The following is a 24717-nucleotide window of genomic DNA, read 5'->3' as shown; positions in this document are numbered from 1 at the left end:
TCGTGGTTCAGGTCCGAGTTTGGTCCGGGGAACGCGCGCGAGCCTAGTAAAATACAATAATAACGCTGGCCGGTAATTGGAATTCCGGCATGGACGTTTCCGCGGCAGAAATAATATTTCTTTCCGGCGTTGTAATTCGTTACAGCCAGCAGCGTGGTCATGGCGTTATCTTCGTCCGCATGGAGGGAGCCGCGTAAAAAAGGAATTAGAATCCGCAGAGAGGTCTAGTTTGAAAGCAGTCGTGCAGGGTAGAAAATAGAAAGGATAAACCGAACCGCAGAAAGAGAGAGAGGAGATAAGGGCGGAGTGAAACGCGAAGGCGTAAGAGAGAAAAAGAGAAAGAGAGTCGGACGAACGTGGCTAGTAAGCATCGCGTAGGTCGGCACCGGGAGGAACGGCCGGAACAAAAACGTAGCCTTTATTGGTCTTTGTCCGCAATTGGAACGCGATGCTACGGCGCGATGCGTCTACACCGGATGAGATAATCGCTTAATTACTCTCGATACCGTGCTCGTACGCACGCGAACCGTCCGCTAACTCAACTACATACAGCGCAACACGAAGAAGATGAAAAGAGACGAACACATAGAGTTTGCTCGGAGACACGATTCAACCGAGTCACGGTTTCCACAGCATGGTATCGAAATTGTTCGCTTTTCGAGGAAACGACGCGAGCAGAAGGGGGTGGAGGCTAAGGGTAGCTTTAATAAATACCCGTGTTGCGTGAGTTCCGATCATAGGCACACCCTAGTCGATCGTGGGCCACGCAATGCAACGACGAATGGTATTATCAACGGCAATGCGACGAGTATCGGTGTCGCGTTTGCACGATCCCCCGATTGGTTCTTTCTGTTTCAGCACCGGCTGTCTAGTCTGGTAATCACCGGTTTCGCGTGTTAATGTCTTCATGCAGAAGGAGAATAAGTGGGATATCCCGGGGGCCGACCGGTTTACCACATGGCATCGTTTCCTAAAATAAGATGTTTCCTCGTGGCAGAGACAAGGGGAACGTCACGCCTTGTCTTTATTAAAGCATTAGAGAGCTAGCGATCTCGCTACGAATCGCTGGTCGGAATAATTACACGCTTCGTTTCTCCCTTCTATCGTACGATAGATCGCCGTACGACCGATCGCGTTCTACCAGTTACGCGGTCCATTAATAACCGGTGTCTGTTGCATGATACCCGTTTGGTCCTCCCACGCGAATTTAATACGCTCTCGCGCCTTTTCGCTTGTCGCGTCTTCGACAGTTACTTACTCGACACGTACTTGGCAGCGGAACTCGTCAGATCTCCGCTTTCGCTTACCTGAAACATAAAAGAACACCGTTGCGTTATTTATCGTAACGATCGTCACGGATTAACACGAAGCTTATTAATGTTTCGCGAAGATCTGCAAACACTTGAGGCAACGTGGAACGTTACCGTAACAATATTCACGGGAAAATGCATGTGTAAGGGACTCGACCATGAGCAAATCATCGTTCGATCACGACGTCGGCAACGAGTATGTACTCGAGAGTTCCGCAGACAGGAATATCAGAGGCAACGTTAGTTAATTCAGCATAGTCTGCGGGCGGTTTGCTAGCCACGCTCGACAGGAGCGTGCGAGACTTGGACACACGGTAAACACGAACCGGGGTATATGGTTGTCGCGTGGCTCCGGGCCACGTCTATCTTTCAGTCAGTGACCCCGACCCCGGCCAGTCGGGCAACTTAGCCTTCTTCGAGGCGCACCGATACGGCTAACACGATAGCTACCGTGTCACAACTAGTCTCCATTCGTATCTCTTGGAACGATAATAATCGGATACAGCGGTTTCGCAGTTTGATGGCGTTGCGACGCGTTTTCGCCACACGAGCCACAAATCTTTTCTTCCAAACCAGAAAATTCCGTTTACCGTTCATCGATTCGAAATCGAGGAAACCGTTGCCTGGTACAGGCTCGAGGACGCGCCTCCTACTCGTCAAAGGAGAGACATTGCATTGTCTAGGAGCAAGAAAAAAAAAAAAAAAAACAAACGACCTGGAGGAGACGTAACAGAAAGACGTTGTATCGGCGGCAGAGTCGGTATTTGCAAATGGGAGGTTCATTCGTAGTCGACGGAACGCGAAGGGAAATTTAAAGATGCACGTGCAAGAGCCTGTTCTTTCCATCGAGCTTTGTCTCCGAGGTTTTCTTTCCTCTCCGACCTCGGAGATAGACGTTCCGTGGCAATAACAATCGCGAAGAAGTTTGTTCGGACATAACAGGAGACGAGCAATTAATCGAGTTATTCTTTTGCAATTTTCACTCGTTTCCTTTGGAATTTCAAGTGGCTCGAGAACGCGTGCATAAAATCGCGCGGTCGTTCGATAGACCGAAGGAAGCTTCTTATCGAGCAAAGAGACAGTGAGAGAGACGAAGTTATTCGCATTTCGACGACTTTGTCAGTCTAATCTGCGACATCGAGAAATAACGCCTATCACCTTGGCTATCCCATTTCCAGACTTTCTTCCTATTCTTCGAGGGCTTTGAGTAAGTACCCTGTCAGGAATAAGGAGAGTTTTACGTCGATGCTTCTGGTTCGAATAAAAGTTCGTGGTGCACGCTGAATCTTTTGTCACTTCGTTTTCTTCTATTTTATCGAGGATGCTCCTAATCGAACAAACATGTTTCAATTTTCGCTTGAAACGCTTCCACCGCGTGCATTCATATTTTCAGACAACCTCGAGACAAATTTGTGGCTAAAATTACGGTTCGCTCGATCCTCCCACCGTTGCCGGTCGATTGGAGAAAAAGTTTATTGCGACAAAAGTAGCGGAAAGTCGAGGATTTTCCGAACCGGCATCTGGTCCTCCGTTTTTCTTCGGTTTGCTCGCGCCGTAGACCCATCGCGTCGTCGGAATAAATCAAGATATTATTCTTGCGTTGCCGTAGTATGCAGCTGCAGCTAGATTCCGCGACTAAATTTCGCTATAAATAACACCAGCGACTTTTCCATCTTTCGAACCGAAGAAACTTCGCGCGTTCCGTCGTCCACCAACTTCCAATTTCCCGTCTAATCATCTTTTTCCGACTCTTATCGCGATAAAGGGTCAACGAGTTTCATTCCACCTCCTCTTTTTCTCTAACTTCCTCGTTGTTATTTGCCGCGCCGAGCAGATTCCCCGTTCGTAAACACAGAATCTTCTTTCTACTATCTCCAGCTACAACGTATCATCCACTGGAGAAACCACGACAACGAATTCGCAGCTTCCACAGATCCGAGATTGCGTGATAACGAATTACTAGGTACTAGAGATTGTTCCTTCTGTTTTCAAAGGAAACCTCTTGCCTCGGTCGACGTACGTACGCGAGCATGGTGCTCGCACCTAGCGTGCATCGAGCCCTAGGGTTGTTTGAAATTCCGCGGAGATATCGGTGTTACGTCGTTGTAATAACCCGACGGACCAACGCGTATTGTCGGAACGTGCGTATGCGTGTCTGCTATGTACGTGGACTACGAACTTGTGACACGAGTGCTCGGATTAATCGCGCTCTATGGCCCGGCGTAAGATTTCCTCTGGAAAGTTTGTGAAATAAATGGACCCGAAACCGTAACGATACGTAAATCGTCTGCGGGCGGGGGCAGGGATGATTAATCGACGAGGATAGTTTGTCTTTCAACTCCTTTAACTTTCGTAATAAAAGATCTTAACACAAAGCGACAGAAGTTATTAAGATGCACGTGATTCTTTGTTATGAAAAATTCATTCGGAAGAAGATCCTGGAAGAAGATGAGGTAGGAGACGTTTCTCAAAGAAACACACCGAGAGACCTTGAGGTACGAGCTCTTGGAAGCGGACGTTCTTGACTTTCTCGAAGGACGGACACGAGAGGTACAGTGCGAACGAACGCTAATCCCATTGTCCTCCTTAGAAGCTGGCTGGCTAGAGCCGCTAGGATCTTCTTTCCGCGGAAGGAAGACGTACGCGCTTCACGGTGAATATACGCGCCTTATCTGTGGACAGGTAGGCCACGATGTGCATACGTCGACGCGAACACGGCTGCGCTCGTACGATATTAGGCCGATGTTTACATTTCTGTTGCGTGCAACAGTCACGGAGGAACAGCATCATGCAGCCTGCTCTAGACAGGATAGAAGAGAGCTGCGGCGTTCGTTTCTGGGATATTTCTGACAAAGCGAAGAAGAATCGCCTGTGCAATCACGGTGAAGCGTTCCACTAAAGATGGCGGTTATGATCGGTAGAAAAATGTTATTAAGATCAAGAAGGAAGAACGGCCGTGTCAGAGCATTTCCGTCTCTCGGTGTTTGATATTTTCACGGATGACGGCGTCGAGCTAAGACCGCTGGCGAAGAACAGGGGCGTCTGCCACTTTCCCGTAGAAAATACTGCAGCGCAAACTAAAACTCCGCCGGAGATCGCTGGCCTCATAGTCCTGTCTCGCTTACTTATGTATGAAAGTTACGTGGCCCGCGTTCAGTTCCGTCCTTTCCTCGATCCCCGTCCGCCTTCCCTCCACACTGAGCAAACTTCTACGTTATTCATACGCCGTGGATGAACGATGAGTATCTGTCCGCCGCGTCTACTTCTGGACAACTCGTCCATCGGGGAAGGTCGTCGGTTGAACTTCGCGGAAACTCGACTGAGTCACGGACTTCGTCTTCAAGGACAGGCTGCACGAGACCCAGGTGGAACAGAGACACCAGTTTAATCCCCTTCCGTGAGGGAAGAGCACCTCTCGGAACGTAGAACTGGCCACACTTTCCAGCAACAGCGTTCGTGAACGCGCTTCGTCAGTTATTCCACCGTATTGTTTGGAATGACGTGTTTGCCTAGCGGCGAAGTGTTTCAGAAAATTAAGTTTCCAAGAGGTAGAGACCACTTTGGCATTTTTAACGACTTAAGGCCGTATTTTTTCATCGTTGCTACCTTTTACAGCGATTCTGAAGTTACTTTTATCATACACGCGAGTTGAAGATGTTGCAACGTCGCGGAAATCGAGTAGCCGATGTTGACGGCGAAACGATTTAATCCGTGAACCGGTCAAGTGGCGCTTTCGTCATGAGAAGCCACGCGCGGTCAACGTGCTCTGCATTTTCGGCGAGGCTTTACTGGTCGTACGTGGCTCGACGAATTAACGAAAGCAAACAAACTGGTCAATCGGTAGAGTAAGCCGATCGATCGTACGGGTCGTCGGAGAGAAAAGTCGAGTCTGTTGGCGCGCCGCGAGAACAGCAGACACGCTTCTCCTTAGATTGTCCGAGGGTGGCTCGGAGGAAGAGGAAGTGGCATCCTGGGTAAGGAAGAGCCTTGTGCGCCACAGTTAGCCGCAAAAGTGCATTAGCGTCGGTCGTCTGGCCAGCTTCACGGAAGTAACGGCTCGTGATAGCGTTTCCGAAGCGAATGGCGAATTTACGGGAAATCTGACGCGCCTGTGGACTGGTGGCTGAAGACTTTGCAGGGTACAAGGAACGAAATCAATTTCGAAACAAAGTTTTCGAAACGTCTTGTTCCACCTCAAGCATTACGGTTTCTGGCACTGGTATTCGCTTGCAAATTAACGCCTTGAGAGCACGTGTGTATGGATGGATATTCACACGGATTAAAAGTCATCGAGTATCGAATTCGACGAGTACAAAATCGGGTGACTCGAGCGTAGATCCGCGAGAAGAATAATCGGTCTAGACACCGAGCAGGAAACAGAGACGGCCGTGTCTGTGTAGCCGCGATGCGCGAGGGAAGACAACGAGGCAGAAGCCAAATGTCTGCTGCGTACACGGGGGATGCTGAAATCGAAAGAAAGAACAAGGAAGAAAGAGGAGGCAACAGCAGTAGCGACGAAAAAAGAAGAAGAAGGAGGAGCTGAAGAAGAAGAAGAAGAAGAAGAAGGAGATAGAGAAGAAAGGAAAGAAGCAGCGGCGGATAAGCAGAGAGCAACGTTACTGCCGGACAGAGTGAATTATGGGACAATTAGTTCCGGCAGATATATAAGCCTCAGACACAGAACCGGCCTCTCTGTCTTTTTCCTTGCTTTCCTCGTCCACGATTCCGTTGGTTCTCATACCGGCAAGGGGGTAGATTTCTGGTCTTAAGGGACGCAAAGGGCAGCCCGGGGCTTTCGTTCGGTGTCCACGCGAACAGAAAGCTAAGAAGAGCGACTGGACGACTCATTAACCACCGTGCTACGCCGTTCTTTATGTCTGCTAGCAGACTTCGCCGGCCCTTGCCGCGTTTTCCACCTTTTTCCACCCCTCGTGCTCCGTGTCTCGAGGATTCCGTTTAAACTCGTTCGAATTGTCGGCCGCGAGCTTCTTAGTCGCGTTTCCTGCCGTTCTTTTCAACCGCTTTCTTCCATCGAAGCGACCGTAAGAGAAACACCGAGCTTTTCAAACGTTAAAAGACGTATCTTTATCAAGTATGTATTCATACTTCATAGGGGAGGTAGCAATGGCTAAAGCAACGAGAGACAACGTTGAATTTCAGGCTCGAGCGAACACTGACGCAGTTTCGGACATGTCGAATCGAGTTTTGGCGGCCGCGCCGAGCCGCGGAACGAGGAACGCTGGTAATTTTCACGGTGGCACGAAACCGTGCAGTAGAATTTTCGATTTCTCGTCTGGATGGCGCGACCACCGACGGAAAAAAATTCCGCGCGAACCGCAGCGTCCCGTCGCGCCGACGAACCGGCGGATTCGGATTCGTTGCGGTCGAATCTTGTGGTGGCTGGTCGAGAATCAGGTCGTGTAAATATAGGGGCTGTCGTTTAACGAGCCGTGCGCGCCGTCTCTGTTCGCAAACGAGCGCCGTAGTTTCGGAAGAAAACGACTCGCTTCCGCCGTCCCCGAAACGGCTAAATTTATGCGTCGAACTGGATTAAAGCCGATCGAATGTTTGCCCGCGCGCTTCAAACTTAATGGAACGCGATTGCTTCCTGACATCTGGAAACGTCGTTCGTTTGGAAATCTCGTGCGTCTCCATTTCCAACGTTTACGGATGCGAGTCGAATAAAAACACGAGCGACGGCTGATTTAACTTTATCGACGATATCGATTTTTAATCGAGACTTGCTCCACTTATAGAGCGTCAGTTATTGTTAGCAGCTATCTGCTCTCCTATCCAATCCAATCTTCATCCGCGTATTAATTTATCAGAGAAACGCGATAAATATACCATAAGGGGTGTCTTGCCCCCCTATAACGACGACGTAGACATCACGCGAGCGTAATCGAGAGGAAGCTCGAAACCAAGCACGATTCACGTAAAAAGCATTTTCATATCTGTCTGGCGGGGCCAGGGTAGATTCCACTCGCTCTCCCCTGGTATTCTGGTTGCAATAAGAGAAAGGCAGACGCTCCTATAGCTCGTTAATAGGACGCACCTCCGCTTCAGGGTGGCTCCGGGCTTTCTGATTAATGGCCGTGCTAATCAAATAAACAATCCTACATCTGTCGACCGAATGTGTTACCAAGCTGCGGGTATATAGTATATATCCCTGGCTCTCCCTAATTCTCCCTTCCACCCGAATCGGTCAAAAGAAGCCACGGTTTGTTTTCGTCCCCCATCCTCCTCGACACCATTCGTCCTCGTCGAATCCGCGGTTAGAGCGGGTCGAAAGAGACCCGAGCGAAAGAAACCGATAGCGGAGGGAAAAGATAGACCGGAACCGCGAAGAAAAACACGGCGTGGCCCCCGAGTGGCAATTAGAAGGATTAATGATTCCGTCCTGGGGACGACGTCGTTCCATACGGCTGTGTTCCGTTCGACGTGTTTGTCGGTCGGCGTTTGTCATCTTCCAATGGCGCACAGAGGCAACAGCCAGCGGGTATTGTAGCGATTAGACGGGACTTGTACACACTGTGACCGGCTACCGTTCATAAATCAAAGTTCCTTCCGTTTCACGCCGTAGTCCACCTTCGCGGATCTATGGCTTGTAGCCGTGTCAGCGGGACCAGTGATAGTCGCGCTCGGTCCTTGCGACAAGCTTCCGTACTTCCATTGAAAGATGTGCGGAGAATAATGGAGCTCGCGCGGGAAGCGCGGATGTTACGCGCTTTCAACGTTCGCGACTTAATCTTCAAATAAATTACACCTTACGCGAGACGTTTACAATTGCGCGCTTTGTATCGCGCCGACGGATACACCATGCATCCTTCCATCGATCCTTTCGTCGATCAAATCGCGCGACAATATCGCCAGCTCTTCCTGCTGTTGCTTCTTCGTCGGACGAAGCGACAACTATACCAGTCGCGCGTTTATTCGCGTCAAGGCTAGGCGAAGAGCACACGAATCGCGACGCACGTCTTCCAGCAAGACCACGCGCATAAGTCAATGTTACGTTCGTTTAACGTCTCGTCGTTCCGTCGAATGGGTCGCGGCGTTCTCGACGTTCTATGATCTCGTTTTGCGATTCTTTCTCGGCGCGCTATGTACGGCGTGAAGATGGTCCGGCGACAAGATCCGACGAGTCATGCAGAAACGCGACAACTCGCTACTCTTCGAACGAATCGGGATCAGATGCTAGGAGATAAACGTCTAATCCCTGGCTGAGAAATATTCCATTCTCATCTTGTTCTCCGCCATAACTTTCATTTCATTCTTTCGCACGATACAGTTGATACGTTGCTCCATAGACCGGTGATTTTACGGTGAGCATCAGGTAGAAAATAAAGGAGATCACCGAGAACCATACTCGTAAACGGGGCAATTTTCATGGTTCCGACGAGCGTATCGGGACGTCTCTGTTAGTCGAGCTCATCGTGGAAAGGCTGCCAGGTCGGCGCGGCGGCGTGACGTCTCAGTTCGCGACGACGTACCCGGAACGAAATTACCGCGGGGCACGTCCCTCCGTCGGGCTTAAAGTAGATTTATGAACGCGGAGATCAACGCGGAACGACGATATATGGGTAATCTCGGGAGCTGTTGCAAACTCGTTCAAAAGTGAATACCAGCGAGAAGCGGTCGCCGAATTTCGCAGTGAGCTCTCTACCTCTTAACGTAATTTCTTATCGATCTCATTCTCGATACGTGGTACAGTGGCAAGTGAAAAGCAAGAGAAGCTTTGATCCAGCGGCGACGCCTCGTTGCCCGAGCATCGAAGATTTCAGCCCAACTGGATCGATGCGTCGATGGAAAGAAGGATTTCCAGTTGGAATCCGATACGCTGGATTCTTGTTGCTTCTACGTTATCAGAGAGAACAACGTTATCGCGTGAACGTGAAGCAGAAAGCTACACGGAATCGCCGTGGATCAGAGTGTGCTCATTTCCTCCGCTTCGCGCGTAAATCACCGACGCTACGGCGACGCAGTCACCGATCCAAATGTACACACCACCGATCTGTAGGATCGCGTCTCGCTCACACCGACACGCAGGCAAACCGAGGAACACCGCGACGCGATCTCGGCGAAGATCGATGACGATACGTGGAAACTAGGAGCCGGCTGGTTATACGAGTGTCCAGCTGTCGCGGTCGTGTCACGGGTAGCTACATCTACACGAATTTAGATATTCGAGACGATCGACTTAAATAGCTTGTTCCGTGCCAGCACATTTTACACGAGTTCTTTTGTCACTGCGACGATAATTTTGAAATGGAATTCTTTAGAATTCGAAATATTCCACGATCGCTCCGGTTGCTTTCGTAATTGTAATAATGGTTCTTCTGTTAATAACAGTGCTCGTCTTACGATCCAATTAATTATCCACGAAATTATTCTTGTCTCGTACAACATCAAAGATCGAGATCAAACAGAGTTTCAAATCTATTAAACGCGACACTGAACGTTCTTTTTCCGCGATAGGTTTTTCCATTCTACGCGTGTATCTCGCAGAAGCTTGACTCGTGCTATTTCGGTGACTGGCAAGGTTCGACGATGGGCGGGCGCGTGGACGCGAGCGTGAGCGCTGCTCGCCTAACCGTGTCGTACAATTTAGTAATGAACGTTGTAACGACTGGTCCAGCGGCGTAGCTATTTGCGTGGGTGCCGCGAGATCGACGACAGTCGGCCGGGAATCGGGAATAATGTATTACCGCTGTTCCGTGCGACGGGGCGATTTGTAAACGTATCTGCTTTCCGACTGCCAGCTGAACGATCTATTAAGTAATAGTCCCGAGGAACACGACGTTGTCCATCCGTCTGTTTCCCGACTCCCGTGATCCCTTGCTGTCGCGTCGGCGGATCGTAAACGGGTGAAACGATGAAACGACGAAACATCGGACGAGTCTAAACAAGCACGATCGAATTAACTACAACGAAGATTCGGAGTCGACGAAAGCGAGAAGCCCGCTGGAGCGTACGCGTTCTCGGAGACAAGCCAACAACGTCGCGAGTTGTCTCCCAAAGCGGGATCAGGCGCACACCGTCGTTTGCCAGTGACAGTGCCGGCTAAATATACTCCGCGAGGCGTTTAAAACTGGAGACAACGGTTTGTGCGCCTCCTCTTTGCTCCGTCCCCTACGACAAAGTATCAGCGCCTCGTGTACACCGCCACGCGAACACGGGCGAGTCACGCGCACACCGCGTATTTCCGCGAGCTCTCGCGATTGAATAGAACGTCTGGAAGGGCCAGGTGCGGGGCACACCGTACATCGCTCGCAGTTCCCACTCGTTCCTGGCTTTGTTCCGCTCCAACTCTCGCGCCATTAGTCCATCCTACAGTTTCCTCCACTTTCACGGTAAGCACACGCGACGTTTGTCTTGGAATCGGAAGAGGATCTGTTAATTAACGGCAGAGTTGAATTGGAAACTTTGGATTCGAAAGTTGTCGGATGGCGCTGCGGTTGAAGCGAATGTCGGTCTGTGACCCGGTTAAACCAGTCCACTCGGCCCTTTTTCAGACTTCTTCTGGGTCGACTTCTGTTTGACCAACGACCATTTCGCCGAGTGGTTCCTCTGAGTCGGTACCTTTGAGTGTCGCGGGGCCGATCTTGATAAGATTCACCGATGCCTGGCCGTACACACGCCGACGAAAGGCGCTTTTCTTCGAGCCTATTGACTCGTCGGGATTGGCGCGACTTCGAAAGAAACTTTCGCAAGTCTGGAAACCGGCAAAGTGTGTCACGCCCTGTTCCATCGTTTTGTAACGAGCGTTCGAAACCATAAACGGCCGCGCATGGAAGATTGGTTGCGTCATTCTCGCGGATCTCGCTGGTCTGACGGAAATCGACGCTATCGTCGCTGCGAGTCGATCGCTCGTATGCGGATCCAGCACAGCGGCCGAGTGCCGATTAATTCGTGCGTCGCCCTTCTAGTAATCGTAATAATAATAAGCATTTTGACGGACGCGATGTTCATCGCGAGAGCGCCACGTCAATCGCAGATCGTTCGCGCAATGACGAGAGAGTCATGCGTGTCGCGCGTTGGAACAACGGCTCGTCCGCGGTGGCCCGCCTATAATTAAGCTGACAAGCTTTGACGACGTACGAGGGCAGGAACAATGGCCGCGCTAGGCTCCGGCCTGACCGCAGAACGCGTCGAGTAAAGCGCGTCACACGACACGATGCGGCCGTGTCGCGGCCAAATGTACTCCGTGGAGGCTGGCCGCGACGCCGTTATTTCGAATATCCGTCAGCGATAGCCCTGACGCGACGCTCTCAAAAATACGCGCGACCTCTCGTCTCTCAACGACCAATTCCGACCTGTTCCCGGTATTTGCTGTCGTTTCGTCGCGCTCCCCTACGCTCCATCGTACGTTTTATCGATTTCGAGGTAGCGGAAAATGGAATTGCCAGCCGATGGCTGACAGAGCATTCCTCGTATACTGGAAGAATCGACCACAGCCTGGCTTTCCGTATCGAAATATCGTTAATGTTTCTTTAAGCAGTGACCAGGTCAGAAATAAATAAGCGACGAGACGCGAATACATCGATCTTCCGCATCGCGCGTAGGTGGTCCCGGGGGCTCTCGCCTGGATATAGCGCTGTCGGTCGTCGATCGATCGCGTGCTCGCTTGGATTCCCGAAATGGCATTGCTCGCGACCGTAACGAAACGTGTCATCTTGCAAGATTGGCGGACAACTCGTTCGACTCGTCTGACGTTTCCGGTATGAATACGACTTTATTTCGAGCTGGCTGGTATTTTAGAAGAGAATCGGATCGATCCGATGAGAATACGGCGGGTGATAGATAACCTTTCCACGTATCGCGATTCATGCATCCGTAATCAACAGCGATTAAGAACGGAAACGGATCGACAACAGTAATGAAACTTTAATATTCCATCCGACCTTTCGTCCAGAACTTTCTACGAAGATCGATCGTTTGCCAAGAATATTCTTAATAGCTGGCGCATAGAAAGCAGGCGAGAATACGACTACCTGCAACATCTAAGAATATACAAGCGAACTTCAGTCGTAATCGGATTTTGCGTAAATATCGCAACACGAGAATTGCCGACATACATATAGCCACACAAAGGTATCCCGGGAGACACGATGCATTTTTCAAAGACTTTAAATATACGTTGGGTTGTTCGCGAGTGACGAAGGTGAATCGCATTCCGTGCGAGATTAACCCCTTTTTCGTTACAATATTGCGAAACTTCTGTGGTCACGAGTGGCGAATATTCTCAAAACACAGGCGCTTTCATCCGGCCGCTATCGTTCGATTTTGCACGCGTCATTGATCGAGTCACGCGTAAAGAAAATCGCAAGCCAATGCGTGGAGACATTTTTATGTTTGAAAGTAATCGATACGACATACGACGAGAAAAGGACGCGGCGATAAATGGAAAAGTAATGGCAACTAATTCTCAGCATCTCGGAGAGCGAAAGTTGATGTTTCTTTGCGCGGAGGTACTTTGCGATGTTGGTGAACTTTTTCTCGGCAAAGCGGAGCCAAAAAGTCGGTGAAAAAGCGATATTACAGGAAAACAGGAAGCCGATGTCGATGATTAATTGCTTCTCATTCACGCAAGCTCGTTTCCGTTAACATCAAAAACCAATCAGCTAGAACTTTCGTTCTGACCTAATAACTTGCCACACTATCAATCCTCCCTTGCTGTTCGATCAGCTTCCGATCAGTCAGAAGGAGTCAGAAATAATAGATTAGAACCTCCTTCTATTATGTCCACAAAGTTCCCTTAAATCTTTGTTCCGCTTCTCTCTTAAGTTATTATCATTTATCCGGCGAACGAAATCCAAAGACGAGTAAAGTCAAAGAACCTTCGATGTCCATTTTCTGCTTGACAAAATTACCGCGACACAGGACGACGGTTTCTCTCGGTTTGACTGACCGGATTGCATCGGCGGAAACAAAGAAACACAGAGAAGGAAAGGGAAAGATTCTGGAACGCGACGAAACGGGAGCAGATTTTGAAAGAGTGCGACGTGGACCGTCTACATCGAAGAAAGGGCCTAGCGGTCGCGACCTCGCGCGATTTCTATTGTCGAAGCGTCGGGCACTGTCGGAAAAAGAATCTCCGGGAATGAGGAACAAAAGAGGTGTCTGCCAGGAGTCGGAGACTGGGTAAAAGCAGCGAGGAAGCGCGCTGGCTCTTGGCAGTTAAGACGAGCCAAGTTTTCCGCGCGTGGCACTCGATTGTTTTTCCGTGTGGAACACGCCGCCGCCGAGCCAATAAAATCGCGTCGCAGCTCCGAAGCTTGGATACGAACGTTGGTTTCTGTGGCAAGTATAAAACCGTAAGAAAGACCGGCTAATCCTCGTCCTACGACGTGGTGCGACGAGCCAGACAATGTCTCGGATTCTTGATATCGCGCGGAAAAAAGACACACGCGATTGTCCGGATGAAACGTATAGACAAACGCCTTTACTTTCGTGTCTTCCGACCTGTCATCGTGGCAACAGGAACACGGAGTGCCATTGTTCCACGTGAAATCGAGAATTCTTGACGCTTGTCAATAAGAAAGATGTTTCGACCTAAGAATGTTACTTCCACGTCTACTAACGAGAAACATTCGGCCAAGCGTTTAGGCGTTCGTACATTCTTTCCTTTGGTCGATTAGTGGAACACGGCAAAATTCGCACGAATCTCTCGAAAGCATCTCGTTCGACGAGGATACTCGAAGCGATAGAGTCGCTGCGAAGAGGATTCCGAGGAACACGACGAACGCACGAGCGTAGACAAAAGGTACTTTGTCGAATCTACCTGCTGAGTCAGTGTTGCCAAGCGTTCGTCGTTCTAGGACCACTGGTTCGAGCCAGTACGCTCGTTCCTGGCCCACCTACGTGGATCTTAGGAACTGGTTCTGACAACTTGTTCTAACGATATCTAAATACGGAGTGTAACGTGTCGCGCAGAAGGTATCGTCTCGTCTCTCGTCGCGTTCCTGCTCTGTTTGCCCGGAGCGCGGCGTGCAAATAAACGCCACGTGCAAATAAATGCGACGCCTCGCTAACCCAGTAACATCGACATTCTCTCATTGTCGTCGCCCTTAATCCTCGCAAAACGCTGATAACCGCAATAACTTCGATTCTATGGTTCCGAGCCGGGTTTATCGGCGATTCGCGGTAATAGCTGGCAATTATTCCAGCGGCGGTAGCTCCAACTGAAACCAAAGAGGCGAAACGGTGGTGAACGTCGATTTCGGAGAGATAGGCGATTCGAGGAAAAGGAATCGCGTGCAGTTAACGAGAACACAGTCCGCTGTTACGTCGAGGAACCGACGGTTCGTCCCTTCCAGCGACACGAAGTTTCTCGGTTTTCCTCCTCTTCGCGCCCTTTTTCCCTCGTCTAAACTAAGAGTCGTTACGCCCTCAGCGATCATGCGACTTCTTAGTTCTTTCTTGATAAGTTCTTCCCCCTTTTCTCTTGCACGTTCCCTCGATTCGTGTTCGTCGATTCGAAATATGCCACTACGTTACATCGAAATGGCCGAAAACTTTGGAACGAGGCAACCCGCGCAAATAAACCTTCGAAATCTCGTTAACCATATCTGGCCTCTACTTTGTCATCAAGGGAAGCTCCCTTTGATCCTCGTTTAAGGACGTTTAAGTTGCTCGCTTCGTCAGGGCCGCGTGATCTTCTCCCGTGATCTTTCATCTGTATTTCCAGTTGGCTCATCGCAAGCGTAAATGTCGAACTTCTCGAGATTCGTATTTCTATCCGCTTGAACTTTGATATTCGTTCGATGCTGTTCGTTTCGTGGAAAGGTAAAGGTTCGTTCGAACCCAGCCTCGACTTTACCGTGTTCGACGTAAATCACGTGTAAGTTTACGCGAAAAACATCGCTCGAACCACGTTTCTTCCACGACTCGACCATTTATGCCCTGCATTGATCCGGTGCGTCATAAGCCGTGACGAATACGGCGTCTATGACGTTCCGGCTCGATTGAATATTCTACGAGCGAACGAAAGACGTCATAATGCATTGGCCATCGGAGACGTTCGCTGGATGGCCGGCTATTTCTGCATCCGCAGACATTTCAAGCTCGTCCTGCTTTTCCACGCGATCTTTTGACACACTCGCGCGTCACTCTACGTGTCCCAAGTAATTTCTCGGAAATTATATCTCTTGGAATAGAGCGTCGTTGCCCGCGGGATTGCGATTCGACCGCGAAGGACACGTATCTTTTTGCCCGACTGGCCAAGGAAATTGGGTCATGATTCTTTGCCGCGGATCTGGGCCAATTAGCCCACTTTTCGATCCATTCCTCTTTATTAGCCGCCGTTATTTGCACTAGATGAGCATAATTTATGCCCGAATTCGTCGCACTCGTGGCAATTTTCGAGTGCACCACCGGTCGTGGTTTATTATCGTCCCAAATAATACGCCGAATGCACTGCTAGCAGAATCGTATTTTTTCGTAATTTTGGAAAATTCCTCGTTTCTCTTCGTTGGAACAAGCACGCACGAATATAAATCTCGTCATTTCTTAAACATAGAGTGTTCGTTCCAGTGTATCGTCGTGTTGACTTTAACTTCGCCACGCACGATCCAACGTGTTAAAATACGTAGCCGAACGAACGCTATTCGCTTGTTCTTCAAGCAGACGGCACCGCTCTTCAACGCCTTCGTCAGAATTTAAGAACCGCCATCGCGAAGTTGGCAAACTCTGACAAATCGATTAAGAGAAGTGGCGATTCGAGGATGAGTTCGATTAAAAACGCGGGACGATAATAGCGTGCGGAAAGATAGAGCGGCGTTCGTGGAGATTCTTTTGTCGGCGGAAAGTTTCCTCGCGCGACCGCAATGCGGACTCGCATTACTATTAATATTCCGCTCATCGATTCCTCGCCCATTCATCATTGTCTTCGCTTAGTTACCTATAATCCAACTTTCCGCCGGTGGCGGCGGGCTCGTTAAAAATTTTATAAGAGCGTAACTCGCCGCTTTGCTTCCTTTATTTTTCGTCTTGGCCATGGACGGACCTTCGTCTAGCTAACTCCACGCTCCGTGAAATATGTACGCGCCCAAGCGGGATAAAAAACGAGCGAACGGACGCGGACGAGCGGGCAACCGTGCCGCGATAATGTATTAATAACGAGCTCGTTTCACGAGGACCCCGTTTCTTTCCTTCTCTCCCCTCCATTCCGTTGGATCGGCGTTGGCAATATATTTCTCGTTTCACGGGGCACACCCCCGTACATAGACGCGGCTATTCTCTAGAAGGCACCGAGGAAGCGACCGCCGCAATCTGAACAGGAACATTAAGCGAAATCAATGAACGCGCGTTCCGGCCGTTCTGAATGGCCGATCAATTATTCAAATGATCGACCCGCACGTGATTTCCGCGGAATAGAACGGCAGGTGACGCGAAGCGGTCGCCATATGCGAGTAATGTTCTCGCGGAGAGACGAGACTCACCCTCGACGAACATGCCAGTATCCAGCTGTCGAAACGATACTTGTCTTTACGGCGCTGCGACATAGCTGTCAGGACGTTCCACCGGACTGACGCGGTTACAAATTGCTGTGGAGCTTTTTTTAGAGTCAACCTGCTACCCTTCGCTGAGGGGTGAGGCGGTCGTTTAAACACAGCGGAAAATCTTCTGAACGCTTCTCCGTCGATGCGCCGTTAATTGTAACGACAATCTTTTTAGAGCGCAGTATTATTTGGTTACACCAGTGGATTCGAAATAAGTGGAAGCTGTACCTTTTTCTCGATTTCAGATTATCCCATCCCCTCGCCGGCTTATCCCATTGCCGCTCGAACGATCGCTGCTCGTTGTTCTCATGCCGACCCCGGGCTCCGTGGCCGCCAGCAATTAATTATGCCAATTGATCGAGTGGGGTATCGGTCCGGCACGGTCATGCATGTTAATGTGCGAAAGGACATCTGTTTCCCCTTTCCGTGCACACGCACGCTGCTCTCCATACTCGCTATGCGTCCAGACCGATCGCAAAAACGTAACTGCGTTCGCTTAGGAAGAAAAGTCTAGCCTTACCATTCTCTAACTAACTCTGATTTTTTACCGGTCTCCGATATACGAGACACTTTTCCGCCGTTATAATTTACAAGCAGGTTAAAAAGATGTTTGGGGTTTGGATTATTTTAGATCGCGTGGCCACTAAATTGGCTTATTAAGAAAACAGTGGAAAGTTCAATGAATAATTTTAAAAAGGTATCGCGTACGCATTATTAGCGACAAATTTCGTGTCATACGTTGGCAAAAAGTCAAGATCTGTTTTTGTCGCATCGCGTGGTAAAACGCGCGAATAATAATGGGAGCTGCCCTTTGGAGAGGTGCCTCGATGATACCAGTCGGATCGTCGGACGATATTTTTTCGTATTTTCCCGTATCGTAGTGGAAACGCCATTCGCCGTGGTAATTTCACGCAACGTGTGCAAAAAATATCATGGCCGATTCGAGCCCGTTTCCGCTTTTAATCGGCCACTCGACGGACCGCTCTTCACAGGACGGTCCTGTTATTTTGTCGGTTTAATCGCGGCCGATGAAAACAAAAATTCCTCCATTCCGGCCAATTGATTTCCCGATTGTCATACGGCGACCGGTAATTGGAAAATCGCAGTTGCCCCCGCGGACGTGGCGCGTGTACATACGTCGCACGATGCGCACGGTACACACACGCCTATGCGCGCATAATGCGAGCACATGTGCACGTATCCGGCCGTATTTGTAGTGACAATGCCCGGGGAGAGAGAGAGGAAGAGAGACAAAGGGGGAGAGGGAGCAGTTAGGAGGCAACGTATGGTCGGTGCAATCCCGGAGATCAGGTGGATTCACAATGGTTTCATGGGGCCGGCTAGGAAGTCCTCGAGCCTAGGGACATATGCTGCGGATTTTTATGGGGGTCTGGCTGGCCGTGGCGTTGCCATCCCCCGATTTCAACCCTCGCCAGACCCTTGCCACGCGAGCGAACCCATGCCACTAAGGTCGTTTCCATTGTGCCAGGACAATTCGCGTCGAGACGCGGGATCATCAGCGCTCATTGTCACCGACTAATCGAATCTGGCACCGACCGAATCGTTCGCGCCAATCGCTCGAACGTGCTCAAACGCCATGCACGCCGTCGCGTCCACGTTTCGCCCATTGGGAGAGGCTTGGCAAATATTTCCTGACTTTTTTTTTCTGCCCGCTATTCGTCGACATCCTGGAAATCGTTTATCGATAATTTGACGTCGTACACAAGCTTTTACGCGGATATTATACGTCGACGGTTGCCACCGTTTCAATTGCTTCTTTATTTCTTGTTAAATAGTTGTAGCTTTCTTTGACTGTCGCTCGTACTCGACGAAAATGGTATTGTACGATCATGGTAGGAACATTCGTCACACACTTTTCGGTTGATACCCTCCAACGAGAGCTTGAAGAGCGTGTTACGCGATTCGTTGCGCTCTTGAGGTCAGGCGACACCATAGCCGAAAAATATCCGCATGGCCTCTTGATTCGTCGAAATAACACGGTGGACGCGTGCCACGCTGTGCTGATCGTGTTACTTGGCGTGGGAGAAGTCAACGAGACGGTCAGTTTACCAACGCGTATGCCAGGGACACGCCTGTCGACACGATGCCACGCTTCCGTTCGCAGCCGGTGAAGATCAAACGAGTGGAAGCCGGCTGTCTGTCCTGTGGGCGCGACGCCTGGCGTCTTTGATCCGATCGGTAGCGACCGCTGCTCCGTACGACGTGCGTCGTGACAAACCTAATAATCAGCCTACAAGTCTGTGCTCTGTTCAAGGAAATGGCCGGTAGTCTGAGGAGAGTTGGAACGGCGCCTTCGTGGTCGGCGTTTCATTTGAAATTTCTATGCAAATAAACTTTCTAACGCGAAGGCTAACCGTTACATTAGAATATTCCGTGGTCGTAAACTAGAAGATTCATGGCGAATGAGAAAGAAATGGTAGGAAGGAAACAGGAATCGTGAGACAGGTAAGCGGATGGGTAAACCCGATAGGCTAATGCGTCCCTTTCCACGTCCATTTTATTCCCATTGATCGTAGAATAAGGTGCACCGTTCGTTGCAGACGCCTCGTGAAATTTTTCCGATAGTTAACTAATCGATCCAAGATGATGTAGCCGGATGAGCGAATTGACAATGCCCATCGGGACAAAGGTAGAAAAATTGCCTTGGTAAAAAAATCTGGCCATTTGGAAGCTCCGCGTACCTCCATAACGGGAATGACGTTAGCCAAGTTATTCGGACGGCAAAGTTGTCTTTGTGCGGACTAACGAGCGCAAAGAAAGAATGAAAAACGCACGTGGCGTTGCACAAAAGCGCCAAAGCGTACGGGTAACGATGGAACGTTCGCTTGTAAATAACAGCAGAAACGACGATGTGAAAGCCGCGATTCGGCCGACAAATCGAACTTTAAAACGTTTGACGTGCGACATTTTTGTGGCCTTCGAGGCCGCAGCGTACTCTCCAGCCTCCGGTGAGTGGAATTCCGCCGCATTCCACGCAGCGTACACGCCGCCATATTTAGCGGCAGGTGTGCGGGGTAGGCCGCCAAAAAATCTACCATTCGCGTTCGTGCGAATGTAAAACGCGTGCGTGTACTAATCGCGACAGAGTCGACGATTCCAAGCGGGTTACGCAACAGCGGAAGATAAACGCGTCGACTATCGCGCGGTCGTTAATAAGTCCTCAACAGATTCCACGGAAGTGGCTCGTTACGATTTTTACGCGGTTTCCGCGACAGAATGGATTTCTATGGGGGGTGCAAGACGCTGGTCTTGCGGTGTACAGGCATGGAACATCGGCAGGGAGCCGATACGCCGCGCTCCTTTATGGAATATCCATGGAAGAATGTTATGGAAGTCGGTGGTGCTTAACGAGCTCGGGCTCTACATATACGTACTTCCTCGCGAGCGTGCAGATCTTTCTCCCTTTCTTTTTCCCCGCCGTTCCTCTTGCTGCTTCTTCGATCGCCCACCCTCCGCGTGCTCGCCGGTTCGGTCAGGCGCGCGGCGTACACGCGCATACACGCTCCTCGTGCAGGAATTCTGAATGCTTAAAGGCTGGCGTATTCTGCGCTGGACCTTCTCGCATAATACACAACAACGCTGTATAATACGCTTCCGCGTGCGGTAGCTATTAAACGACTGGTTACACGGCCCGATAGGCGGGCCATCGTTACTTCCTGGACAGAGAACAGATCGGGGTGTTCTTATTTCTCCCCTATTCTCTTTTCACACGTTTTCCAGCTCCGATTAATCGGTCTATTCAATTTCCACTGTCTCCCTTCCGTTGTCCACTATACGTAATGCATAATCTGAGAGATTCAAATTCGCGATTGAAAATTCAACGCCTCGACGGTGCACCAGCAATTAGTCGTGTATAATCCAAAACGTATCCGAAATAATTCGGTGTGGTTGGTGGTGGTTCGGTGGCCGCGAGCCGGGATTCCATTTATTGAATAATTGGTTACGTGACCGGACGCGGCGCGGTCGCAGCCGTGAATCGGAGATGTTCCCGGGGGAGCGGAGCCGGTAACGGGGACTCTGGCCACTGGTTCCATCGCTCCGGCCGGTTCCTCGTCCCCTCGCAGCGTATCTGTCTGTAGCATCTCTGTCTCGGCGAAGAAGCGTTTCCGAATCTCGAGAGCGAGTCGCCGGCCGAGGGGTAACGAGATCCTCGAGCCCTTCTTCGTTCCTGCCGTGGAACGTGCCGATTTTATCTGAGAAACTCCTTTCATCCCCTTCATCCGGCGATTCGACTCACGTATAGTATTCCTAGGTCGTCTCTTGGTTAACGGGCTCTCACCGGTCCGCGTCACCCTTCCTCTCGCCACCCTTCCTCGCCTTTTCGAGCTTTCACTATTTACTCCCGAAGTCAGAGATCCTGTAGATTCCGGCCGGCGATTATATTCGACGCGCGGACCGTCGAATCCGGCCGTGTGTCGACTAACCGATATACCCTGGAACCTTGACCAGGGAACCCTTCTGCCGAGGGATCGCCTATTGATCGCGAATAAATATCTCGATCCTCTTCGATCCCAAGGGAAGCAGGTAGGCTCGTACGCCGATGGCGAGCCCTTTCTGCCGTGTACAATGGGCCGCGACGCGAGAAGAAGATGGAAAGCGTGATTTTCGCCGATGGAACCGTGAACTCGATCGCTCCTGCTTTGCCGCTTTGACGCTTTGACGCTGGTCCTCGCTTGACACGAAAGGTGCATTACGGAGCGCGTAGAACGAAGGGTGATGGTAATGGCGCATCGAGAAAGAAAAGGGAAAAAAATATCGTTGTAGAGTTGCGAGAATTTTATTTGGCCGGTCAGATCGGTTTTGTTCGAGAGCAACGGACAACGGTGGTTCGTAGGTGGTTCGTGTATATAGTATATACACGCGTGGTTCGTCTATTCTACGCGATTCTACGGAGACACGAGGAGTCGTTGGAGGATCGATCGTCAGCGTATTCCGACCCCCAGCAGCTATCTGTTCGCTTGCGGTTTCCATCCGCGGAGGGTAACCCTAGGCGTAATCGACCTTCGACACCGAAGCTAGGATCATTTTGTCCTCGATATCTAATTTCCTAGGATCCCCTATCAGCCGAGTATCCCTCCACGCCCGTTTCCTATTTCCCAGGAATTTTCACCTGTTTGCGCTCTCTCAGTTCGGTCTATTCTGTTTTACAACCTCGTACGAGTGCCTCTTCCGTATTCCATAGAAATGTTCCCTCTCGCGATTGCAAAGGCGCGTCTATTCACAGTCGAAGTTAATAGGTTATCAAAGTGGAAAGTTAGATGCATCGATCGCTGGCTGCAATCTTCCTGTCGGTGTTCCGAGCGAGCGTATCTTTTATTCCGCGATTCTTCCACGTTGAAGGGTTTATTCCACTGGACGATAAAGCATCGTCCGAAGCTGTACGGCGCCACGACACGAAGTACGTCGTAACAACGATTCCAAGCGATTCGATGTTTCCCGGGAACGTCACGGTTCTCGCATTCGGAAACATTATTCATCGTTAGCTAGCTTCGCCGAGACTCGGTCGGCTAGCCGAGCACCACGCGGCGAGCGCTTCTCCGAGGTCTCGTCATCGAATTATGGAAATGCGCTTGGCACCCATTCTAATTCTTTTTTATTATTTCCCAGCTGAATTTTCCCGCTATCTCTATGATAATGCGGGGCCAAGAAATTTTTCCATTCTCCGCCCGTCCCGGACAACCCTCCGCTTCCCAGTTGTCGTCGTCGCTGTTCTATCACGCCATCGTTGCATTATTCTCTCGCCACGACGCTCTATCACGCTCTTCCTGCGTCCGTCCTCTCGTGGATGCCCGCCGCGCGATCTCCCGACGCGAGCAGAGTCCCATTGTCTCCGCTCGATATATCGTATCGCGTCGAACCCAGCGGTCGTTCTCGTTTCTCGCTTTCCGATGAAATTTCTTCGCCGCGCAACCAATCACCGAAACAGATGACACGGTCGTGCCGCGTTAGCCGCCGCGCCATCGATCTTCGACTCGCCTTTCGGATATCCGGGTATTTTTATCGATGCTGCACCGGCTAGGCCGTGCACGCCCGTACTCCATATCTGTGCGTTCATCTTCCGCCCCGTTGTTTCCACGCCGGATTTATGAAGATCGCAAATCTCACCGGTGTACGCAAAAGTCGCCGATAAATTACGGATATCCTTGTTGCGCAGTAACTCTCCGCGAGCAAAGAGAGCCGGAGTTTATTACCGATCGAGCCGACGGAAAACCGGCATCTGTCTGCCGTGATCTACTCCCATTCGCCGGAATTTGATAAACCGAGATTCAAAGCCGATGTTCCTTCGGTTTGCTTTTTACGTCGTATCGCAGCGCCGAGGCTTCGCCGCCAGATTTATCAACGCAGTTTACGTTACCGCGTGTGCGTGATCGTCGAACACGTGGACGTTTCGGCGACGAAAGCGCGAGTTAATAAGGGAAATTATGGAAATCGGGTTCAAGAACAAGTTTCCAAAAATATAGAACGATGCGCGTGATCGATCGACCGGCAATTTTTCCTGCCGCGCGACGTCGTCGGTTTCGAATAATCGTTGTTACGCGATGAGCGCATTGATGTCACGGAGCAACGACGTAATTACATAATGGGACGTTGTCCTAACGTCGAGGATTCATCGAGCCGTGACATCGACCCTCTCTCGCACCGGTTCCTAGCGATGACTTCTTTGGATTGTCCGCTGCCGTACGACCATCGCGAAACAATTTTCCGGCAATAATATCGCATCGGTGCCGCGTGATTAAGCGCTTTATTAATCGTGCAGATAAATTCGGCAACAGTCGGAGCAGCCTGTTTGCGCGTAATATTGACGCGGTGCCGATCGATATCGAGCAATCGAGTCGAGCGTCTGTTAGCGGTTAAGGGGGATGGCGCGCGTAGAATCGGAAGCTCTGGCCACCCCTGGGGGATACGCCAATGGTGATATATCAAATTATTGTCAAACCGGTAATGTTATTGCCACGCTAACGATAATCGATGGATTAGCGACGACTATTATCGCAATAACCGATATCGCTGGAAAATCGACCGAGGTGTCTGCCGACCGCCACTGGTAATCGCTTCGTTCGCTTTCCATTCCTTTGGTTCTTGCTTATCGGGATATACCGCACTAATGCCGCGTAATTTCCGTTTCCACGGATGAACGAAAGCGCGACGAAAACAACGCGAGTAGAATTCGCTGAATTTCCCGAGTTGCCAAGCATCTGAACACCATCCCTTGGAATAATTCGGATACATCATCGCGAAATACCGAGGGCGTAACTTGGAACGAGACAGAAGATGATCGACGTTTCCATCGATACGTATTCGGCTGCAGGCAGCCGTCGGAAGTGCAGCGAGTGCACGGGTTGCTCGGTTCTGACGTTAATCCAGTCCCGAAGCGGAGAACACAACATGCGTTCGATGGATGGAAACTCGGGCCAACCCAATTTTCCATGATTCGTCGAAAAGCTCGTCCGACCGACGAACGGACAGGGTCCGAACGGTCACGTCAAAAGTTCGAAACAAGTTGGCCGATATCGCTTCGCCAGATCCTTGTTATATCCGGACAGACGCATTCCGGCTCGGAAAGTTTCTTTCTTCACGGTACAAATGTCCAGTCGTGTACAACTTCCAACGTGTAAATATCCAGATCCAGTATCGCGCGCGTTTCCGACAAGTTATTGGAAATGACATAAGAGCCGAGTTTCTCCGTTCGTACCGTCGATCAGGGTTTTACGATCGACGAGCGTCCCGGATTCGACGAATGCGTGCACGTTCACGGAATCGAGCTATCGAGTCGGTCGCGTGACACGGGCGCGGACGTTGCCTGCCAGCGTCCACGAGATTGCGGAAAATTATTGGAAATCCGTTTCTCAGGCCGCGCGACGCTATCTGCGTGGTAATAAATTTCC

General features: G+C 50.4%; 1 protein-coding gene across 5 annotated transcripts in view; it reads right to left on the bottom strand.

Annotated features, from left to right (window-relative positions):
- LOC122567424 overlaps nucleotides 1–24717 on the bottom strand; it is a 230615-nt gene that overhangs the window by 88650 nt on the left and 117248 nt on the right. The window contains exon 1 of one of the 5 annotated variants that reach the window (XM_043725905.1): nucleotides 1259–1374. The exons of the other annotated variants lie outside the window; for them this stretch is intronic. The gene's annotated coding sequence lies outside the window, so the exon portion shown is untranslated. Of the gene's footprint in view, nucleotides 1–1258; nucleotides 1375–24717 lie in introns of those variants that run through there. 5 annotated transcript variants of the gene reach the window in all.

The sequence above is a fragment of the Bombus pyrosoma genome, linkage group LG5 (assembly GCF_014825855.1).
Source record: "Bombus pyrosoma isolate SC7728 linkage group LG5, ASM1482585v1, whole genome shotgun sequence".
NCBI lineage: Eukaryota > Metazoa > Arthropoda > Insecta > Hymenoptera > Apidae > Bombus > Bombus pyrosoma.
Note: the sequence above shows the minus strand (reverse complement) of the source record. Positions and strands in the feature narration are given on the sequence as shown.